The sequence below is a fragment of the Nesoenas mayeri genome, assembly GCF_963082525.1.
Source record: "Nesoenas mayeri genome assembly, chromosome: 3".
Taxonomy (NCBI): domain Eukaryota; kingdom Metazoa; phylum Chordata; class Aves; order Columbiformes; family Columbidae; genus Nesoenas; species Nesoenas mayeri.
In genome coordinates, this window is record NC_137544.1 from 96,307,625 (window position 1) to 96,317,529 (window position 9,905).

Genomic DNA, 9,905 nt, shown 5'->3' on the forward strand with positions numbered 1-9,905 from the left:
GAGTGTGCACAGAGCTGCAGGAGCTGGGCAGGTCACCTTGCCCACGGGCAATGCTAGGGCAGCATAAAGCACATGGTGGCCACCCCTGACAGGTCTTCATCTAATCTGTTCTTAAATCCATGATAGCAGGGATCTTATGGCCTCCCTTGGCTACCAGCTGTGCTTCAAAAGTTTCACAATAACAGCATTTTTCTTTGTATCTAGCATAAGTTCTCCTTCACACAAATTAGCCTTTGTCCTCATACCACGTAATAGGTGTACAGAGCAACTGCCACAGCAGAATACCTGTGACTAGTATTTATCTTGTGACCTGCTATGACCCATGGTCTTATTTTGCCATAGTTCTGCAACTTGTACTGTTGTACATTCCTAAATATATCATTTCACCTTCATCATTACTGAATTTCATTCTGGGCCATTTCCCCTGTTCGTCCAGATCATTTTTTAACTCAGGCCCTCACTCTGGGTGTTTTTGGTCCTTTCTGGCAAGAAGGTCATTGCAAAATGGTATAAATATATTCCCCAGTCAGTCCCACTGGACACTAATAAAAATATCCAGTACAGACAGGCTCATAGTAAATCCCCGTGAGACCTTATTTGAAATTACCTCTTCCACTGAGATAAAGGAACCAGAGAGAGCTCTGAGAGTGTTTTTTCAACTAGCATGGTACTTCATCTACACTACAGTGTCCCTAGTGCATCATTAACTTTCAAATTGTTGCACAGAAGTCTGTGCAGCTGAGAGCTGGGTTTGGCCTGCATGTTACTAAGATCCGCTGTTCTGGTCTATGCTGTTTCAACAGCCATCAAGATGAAGTCTAGCTATTCTTAGCTTGAGGAATGGCATTAATGCACAGCATTGCAAGAAAAGCAGAGAAATATGTCCCCCAGAGCACTGCCTTTTTGTGAGACAAAGACAGTCAGGACCAACCACAACTCCCAGGCCACCCATTTATACAGATATATATACATATATACACACACACACACACACACACAAAGCTTCTAAAGTACATGGCCTATGTCCTCCCAAGCTGAAGGTATAACTTGTTTGCAAATTCAGAGCAAGATTTACCCTAGATTATCAGCATGAACTTAAAGGGACAAATGGAAACTGATACGGACTTCATTGAAGATTTTCTCCCTGTAGATGAACCAGGCAAAATGCAGCCACTCTACCAGAGTATTTGTTTCTTTTCTATTATTAGTGTCTCAGGAAGAAAATTCAGAACATGCAGGCTCTGATTTTGCATGGTACTGAGCTCACTGTGTCCCTTACCTACCAGGAAATCCCAGAAAGTAAGAGATTTTGGTACCTTACGCCCAGCATAGAAAACACCAGTTTAGTAGGTGGGATCTTCTGTTGAAATAAAGGGGCTGGAGCTGCTGAAAAGCTGAGGACTGGGTGATCAGACAGCTCTGCAAGTAAGAGCAGAGGCAGTCTGGAGGTAAAAAGTATAAACAAGAGGTTCTTTTTGTGTGCAAAATCTGTCCACCCCCTTATATCAAGAAAAGACAAGCCATTCCCTCATGGAAGTTACAAAAAAAATACTGAACATCTCTGTTCGACATTGCTTTCAAGTCATTCTCTGTAAGAAGACAGTCTGTGTCCCACTGTACTTGGCCTCTCCATGGATTTACAGAGGAAAAAGAGGTTACTGGTTATACCAGTTAATTTCTCAACTCATGGCTGACCTGGAAAGGAATGGTTTAGAAATTAAAGCCTCCATTCTTTTCTGGATACTGTTATTACTGTGAATTGGTAGCCTGCTCAAAGCTTGCCTACCAGAAGGAAGAGACTGTCTCAATTGAGGGCAGCTACTGCAAGGACACTCTGATTCTGCTGTAAGACTGCTTTTTCCCCACTTCGCCCAAATAATATACTACATAATATTCAATACTGTCTTATTTTTTTCATGCCAGAAAGAGAAAAAAAGAGAAAGCTGAATGACCAGGCTACTCTCTTGAAGAGGGAAGGTGAGGTGCTGCTGTCTCTGAGGACCTGTTTCAGCAGCAGGCAGCAGAACTAGAGAGAATCCCCTGCTAAATTACTGACAAAAAGTAAAATGCAAAACAAATAACCCATTCCACTCTCAGCTGCTTATTGCTAAAGTGAAATTGTCTCTCAGCAAGGAGAATATCAATGCACAATATGTTGTCCATGCCTGACAGCTCATACCGTCTTCATTTAGCAGCAGAGCCCAGCGCAGGTTCCTGCAGGCAGTGAGTGACCAGCTTGCTTTGACAGTCAAAGGGCTGCTCATAGGGAAGTACATCCACAGCCAAATGTAACTTTTAGAGTGAGATTTTATTGGTAGACAAGCTACAACATTCAAAGCAGAGCGTCTGACTGCCGTCTTAGCTTTCCCTCCAGTTGCTGTTAGTTTGTTCCAGAAAGCAAAGCGTCCTGGTGGCGATGGTCTCTGGAGGAGCCACACAAGCATGGGGGATGCTGGATCTGAGGAGCAGGTTGTGTTTTGGCAGCAGCAGATCAACTCCTTGGGTTATGGTGCCTAGCAGCTGGCAACCTGCCTCCGTGCCAAGGTGTATGTCTTCCTCACTGCCTCCAGATGTGCACACCATGCAGCTTGTGGCACTGGCCTCTCTGCTGAGGGGTGTGAGCACATCCCTCTCCTCAGGGTCCCAGCATACCAGTCCCTGCACCTCTCAGGAGAGCTGAACCAGAGATATGAGCCTTCGCACTGCCTACCTCACCTTGGTTTTCTAACGTGCTTACAAATATATTTCCACTACAAAGTAGCAGTCTTGATGTAGAGAAATACCAGCCCCAACCTCTTCAGTGCCTGTATGGGGACACTGCTCCCCAATTCCTCTGTCTTGGTCTTTCATAACCTAAGACTCCCTAAAGGCCTCCCAGTAACCTGGAGACAAACCAGGGTGACCTTTGGATCTGTATAGATTCATGAAATTGATGGTTCTGGTTCCTCCTCAGAGGTCAGCCCTGCATCCTCACATGAAATGTGGTGTGGAGAGGCTCTGTGGCTGGACCCTGGTGCCCACGCTGACCATCTGCCTCACAGGAATGGTGGGTCCTGCACACCTGTGAAGCTGTTCTGTTTCGCAAGGTCTAGGGCAGGTGCAGAAACAGTCATCTTAATATTTTGTTGCTGATCCAGTGATTGTGGAGGAGCAGATAGGCTGAAATAAACACCAGACCTGGTAACTTCATGTCTCAGGATTTTTTCCATTCAATAAGGTACATTTCTGATAGCTGCAGCTCAGTAACTGTTACCCAGAAAGACTTGATACTCAGCTTAAGGTATACCACCACAGTTCTGTTGACTCTGCTCTGTTCACACCAGCATGGGATCTGACCCATGTATACATCAGAACCGTCTCTGGCTTGGGATGCCTTCACCCTCTCTTTACTCTCATTTCAACCCTGCTCAGAGCAAATAATCTGTACCTGTAACACACTCAAGTTTTAAACTGGAGATGAGCTCAAAGCAGAAATCAGATTTAAACCCAGCTCAGTCACAGGGAGTTGAGGTCTCTCTTTTTTTTTTTTTTTCTGCAAATATTTATCCAGAACATTCCTGATGCTTTGGGAGATAATGATAGAAGATTAGAAAGATTATCATCTCTGCAAGGAGTGGCTTGCTATGATTCATGTAATACAGCTCAGACAGAATGAGCCTGGTCCTGCACCAGTAGCTGAAATGCAAGGAAGCTGAAGGGGGAAACACTGATGTGTTCTCAGTGACAGGGCTACAGGAGGATTAGTTCTGTGATGTCTGAGTCCAGCGTTCCAGAAACTGCCTGGCCTCTGCAGAATAATTCATTAACTCTACTGAAAGGCTTTGCTATGAATTTGAAAAGGGCTACAGAGAATGGCAAAAAAAACCCAAACCAAAACAAAACCAAAAACACTGTTTCAAGAGGCCAAATCCTTGACGTTGAACTGATGTTCACTGTGTGATAGCAAAAGAAAGCTGAAAGGTGAAGGTGGGCACCATGACACTTTATAAATAGCAGGGCCAGCACTCAAAAATGGCTGAGGTAGTGGCACAAAGGAAAGAAGAACGAAAGATTGAGTTGTGGTAAGCTGAAGTGTTCACTGAGTTTGTACGACAGCACTTTTTTTCTTTTTTTCTCCTGTCATGCCACACCAATGCTTGACAAGGACAAATGCATTTTTGAGTTGTGATACCAACTGTAATGAAATCATAACACCGGTGAGGAATGCTGTTTTCAGCAGAAACACATCGGTCAACTCCCACAGGGGTTGCAGCATCCTGTTTCGGATGGCTCTGCTACAGCATTTACCTGCACATTTATTCTTTAAGGCATTTCCTGACTATTGGAGCTATTATTCAGCTCTGTGGGTGGTTATTTTTCTTTATGAAAGCTGTAACTGTCCTGAGAACTGGTCTTCTTTTCAGTGACCAAACAGGTACCATACAGAGAGTTTCTCGCCTGCCATCTGCTCCAACCTGGCTGGGAGGGACCAGCTGCAGAGGCAGCAATCATTCCATTTCCACTGACTCTTAGTCCTTGAGGTCTCTGCTGACTGCCCATAACAGCTGAATAAGTCTCACTTGTGATGTGCACAACTACCCAATAAGAAGAGGATTAAGACCATCTGTCTTGTTAATGGCCCAGATTTTTAAATGGTGATGAGGCACTGCAAAAGCAGGTAGTTCCTCTGAGAGTAGCACAACCCTAACAATTTATGGCAGCCAAGAATCTGGCCACTTCTCTGAGCCGGCACTTAGCAGATGCAATGCTGTGCTCTTCCGTTTGGCTGAGGGCACGGGCAGCCCTTACACAGCCAAATGTGGCGTGGCTGCTGGGATAATATTTTGGCAGAGGTCAGCCAGCACATAGCAAGTGAAGTGTGATGTGAGGGGTGACAGTCTGTGCACAGCTGGTGCCCAGCATGTCGCTTGCCTCCTGCCTGAGAAACATGGAGTCCTGGAATTTGTAATGAGCGATTCTTTTGTAATAGGATGAACATGTGTATGCGCACCTTTAGAATGTTTTGGGATGCTTTAATGATGGACGTGTCTCATAAAAGGGAAAGATGCATAACATTCCACACACAACAGTTTTGGGAGCTGATTACTTACATTAAGCTGTCCTTTCATTTAGGCTTTGGAGTGAGGGATAAGACCTCATGTCACTAGTTAAACTGTATTTCGGGCATGTCAGGCGTTATGCAGCAGGAGCTGAATCACAGCAAGGCACAGAGGCAGGGATTAGTCTTTCAGGTGAGCAAAAAAAAGCAAGAAATCAAAATGTCAAAGAGTCCAGTCTCATCACTGCAGATTGCACCACAGGGCTGTGGAGCACCTTGTTTTAGAGGTACCTGAAAGCAATAGAAAGAGCAGGAAATCGAGAGCTCCTGCTGTTATCTATTACCAGCTCTTACTCTCACTTGCCCTGCCACACACAAACCTGCAGGCAAACACCCAGAGTTTTTAAACATATGTTCAGGAGCCATCTTGAAGGGGACAAAATATAAGGGTCACAGAAGTCTGGTTTTAGCAAGTGTGCAATGAAGAAACTTAAAAAGAGGAAGCTACTGACTCTAAAGTAAAAGATGCTCAACTATAACATGATCTATTACCTTTAAATTTAAAAACGAAAACACAACTCCACACAAAAAACAGGACTCTTGTTATTTTACTATCTGGTTTCAGATTAGGCGTCTACTCAGGCATTGCCCCAATTGAGTATGCAGGTCACTTCAGAAAAATGGTTGTGGAAAGCCAAGCTCTTCTTTGACTCTGCACACTGGCTGCAGGGAAATTACACCAGGCACTGGTCCTGAGAGGAGACCTCATCTCTGCCACAGACAGCTGAAACTCCACTGGAGCCAGCGCCACTGCCCTGCTTCACATTAAGAGCTTGACTTGGTCTAATGAAACCATCTGTGTGGAAAGCAGATCCTATGCACAGCTGCATCTACTGCCTGGAGGACAAGACACCCCAGCAACAATTCACCAGGACCACTGGCACACTGGGAGTTACCTGCATCCCTCCTGCAAGGATGCCCATCAGATCAAGCTAGCAAGTGAGCCATAGTGTCTCCAGTGTGTGACTTAATGCAAAGCTGTCTTGCATCTCCCTGACCTTTGGGACAGAGCTGTCATCTAGAAGCCATGATCACAGTCCCAGGAAAATGCAAAGGAAATGTCCTCCTTTGTCTGGCACCTTAGTCTCTCTGGCTTTTGTGAACACAAAGCCTCTCCTCTCAAATGTGTTTCTGGGGAAGGTGGTCACATACTACCCCAGGTCCTGCTGCTGCAGGGTAACAAGCTGGTCAAAGAAGGGGTCAGCAACCTGCAAGCCACAGGGGTGCAAATTGCAGTTCCTCCTGTATCAAACCTAAATTGCTGAAAAAATCCCTTCATTTATTTCTCTATAATATTTGTCACAGCATGTCAAAACAGTTTCATAGAACTTCGGAAAATGCTGACACCGTTCACCAATAGCAGGACCATCCAGAATTTTTTAGGCACTAGTAATATTGCCTTCATGGAGTAAACAAACTGTTATTCTCACTGGAGCACAACTCTAAAAACACGGGCAGATGTGTGGAGGTGTGAAAAACAGAATGAGGGGGATGAGTCACTGCTCACCCCAAATGCTTGCAATGGGATGGCCAGGCATGACAGCTCTGAGCACAGACAAATTTCAGAGGTGGATGAGACATGTTTCATTCATTCCTAACATTGCTGCTTTTGCTTCCTGTGACACTAGTGGATGTTTCAAGTCTGAGAAAGTTAAAAACTATATTTTTTCAAGGAGGTGGGATATTTTAAAAACTCATGCCTTTCAACTGAAGTCACCACCACCTTTGAAAGGAAAATAGCTATCAAACCAAAAATGAGCTGAGCTCCCTGCACCCCAAGGGAATTTGGGATCAAGTGTGGGCTGGTATCTGCAAGCAGAGGTGAGCTGCTAGGAGCGCTGACATTTCTTCCTCAGTAGAAACCAGGCTGGGCCAGGAGTGAGCAGCCTTTCCTGATGCAATGCAGGTTAGAGGTGACAATAACCAACCCAGCCCCAAATCTTTATGATCTCCACCCATCAGTAGCTTATGTCCTCCATTGCTTAACATGATGGACAGTTTCTGCTGGAAAAAAAAAAAAAAAGCCCAGCAAATATTACAGGTCAAAAGTGTAAAGCCTAAGCAAGGGTTTGGCCCTGGCCAGCACCAGCAAAGGCACACAGCAGCTTTTAAATGAACGGAAACAGAGACTGCATTACTAGAAGCAGGGCAGTTTTACTGTAAGATCATGCACCCCCTGCCCCATGGGTGGGCTTTTGGCTATGTTATGATTTCTGGCTGCTCATTCTGAATGTGACAGGTGTGAGGGCCAAGATAACCTTTCCTCCCACAGCCTGCTCCCCCCACCAGTAAAAACCCTGTTTCACAGGTACTTTTGAGCCTATAACCAGCTAGAAACAACTCAGCTCAGATTTCACCACCAAGTACCACCTGTGCACACATCTGTACCAGGTTACTAATGTCATGTCCTCAAGAATTGGTCTGGAAGGAGTTGGTGTGATGACAAACACTGATCAGCTTTGCCTTAGGTTTGTTCCTGGAACAGTCACCGCTATTAATACTGGATGATGCCTGCTTCAACCTGGCATGAAAACTTGCATGCAAGGACTGCTTGGAGGTGGCACCATGGCTAAAACAGTTTCAGTTGGCACACACTTTCTTGGCCCTAACGATGTGAGCTTCATCTACACACATTTCAACCTGGGGAAGAAAAGCAAGGCTGAGATTGGTCTAGAAACTACTGGTGAAATCCTAAAATTCTCATTAAGCAGAGTGAGTGCCCAAAAAAAAAAAATAAATCAGAGTGGCAGCTTGTGGACTGAAGACATCAAATTAGACCAAGAACTTCTATCAGACAAAGTGCTTTAGCTGGCTTTGGGCAGGGCCTGTGCATCGGCTGTGTGCCAGCCAACACATAGTGTCCCCCAGCTAAAACTAGAAACAAATTCACTTTTAGACTGTCCTCAGGTTTTAAAAAAAAAATGTTTGATCCCAACAGCTTGAGGATAAAACTGAGAAGCTCTGAACAAACAAAGCACTGCAGGAGCAGAATCTCAGAGGGCGTTCAGCTGGTTTGCCTGGCCAATTGATCAAAGACACCCACTACTCAAACAGATGGGAGCAGTGCAGACCTCTTCAGCATCCAGTAGAGAAACAGTTTCCTCCAGTACCAAAATAGCCAAGCGTGAATGTGTGTTACTGTCCAAATAGCACTGCCTCCCATCCATTAAATAAGGCATAATCATAACCTACGATGTTCTGCAAAACCTGAGAGGACTCTCTGCCTGAGGCAGGAGTCCCAGCACTGTGTCTCTGGAGGGATTCTCACTGATATCGAAGGGGTGGTGCTGTGTTGGACCTGACCTGTACCTCTCACTTTTGCCACTCAGCTGGCTCCTTATGGCACGTACCAAGACCATCAGACCCCTCTCTTTCTTGCTCTTGCCCTCTCATGCAGATGCCTGGGCTCTTGCCAGGGCTGGGTTTTGTGTCACCTGAGCTACATCTCCAGCTTCATCCCACACCAGAGACCGGCCATGAAGGAGAGGAGGTTGCTTTCGCTCACATCTGGACTCCACTTGGCTTGTTCCTGAGGATCACAGCAGGTTCCCACTGTCCTCACAAAGCTCCCAGTAAAACCCTCCAAGCTGCCCCCCCATTTCCCAACACCATCACACAGCAGTGCAGCCACCTCAGCTCTCTGCTGGACCAGGCCACCGGCCCCACTTTGTCCTCACCAGCATCACAGAGTAACGTGAGCCTTCCTGGCACAGCAGGGAATGGACATCCCATGGAGCTCAGTTTAGGCATGGAGGCAGGAGAGTAGGGCTGTGCTCCTGGCCAGATTTCCTACCAGAGGGTCTTTGCAGGGAGGAGGAGCAAAACTTCCCTCTGAGTGAGCTGTGAGCAGGACAGCCCTGGCCTGAAGGACGCAAGGGCCTGACCAGTTTGCGCTCCATCGCTGCTGCTGAAATTCCACGTCTGCCACAAGGTATGTTAATGAAAATTAAAAGATTTGCAGAAGGACAGCTTGAATCTCAAGTGAATGACAGAAAAATGACGGGCTAATTTTACGTTTCATTTTTAGCAACATTATTCTGAAGTGTAGGATAATGGTTAACTCATTTAACCAGGTTCTTACTTCAGGGAAGAAAGGCAGAACAAAGAGAACGACTTTTTTTCCCCCCCCTCTTTCTTTTTGCACTTTGTCATTATAATCAAGCAGCCACATTCGTATCTTTAGCAAGATTTCCATATATAAATTTTTAATTGTCAATGAATGTGATTATAAGAATAGTTTTGCTTAAAAACAACACAGAGCACAATAAGTGTGCATTGAGTTAGGTTTGTGTAGTAACAAATAATTCTACTTTTAAATTCCATGCAATTGCAGTCACTCTCAGACTGGCTGAACACACTGGTGTGCAGTCCTTTGGGATGCCTAAAAAAAAGTACAGAAAGCAAGGCAAGGAGAGAGCAGCTTTCCCTGATCAGACCACCCCAAGGACAGTGCCTAGGGGTAGATTCTCAAATCAGGCAGGCTGCCCCAAGACGGGGGCACAGACAGCATTTATCAGCCAGGATGAGTGCAAGTAAGGTGAGTCCTTTCCAGGTCCCAAGCTCTTCCTCTCCACAGAGGGTAGCTGAGCTACTGCATCTCAGTCTCAGTGGGCTCCAGCTTAGGAGACAGAGACACGCTCCCACTTTCTTTGGAATCATGCCCAGAAGGCTCAGATGCCAGCACCGGTCTCTAGCAGTAAATGAACTTGTGATTAAATGCACAAACAAAACTGCTAGTAGGAATCACGCCTATATTAGGCTGAGATGTAAGGTTAGGCTAATAACCAGCTGTGTACTTCTTGCTGTG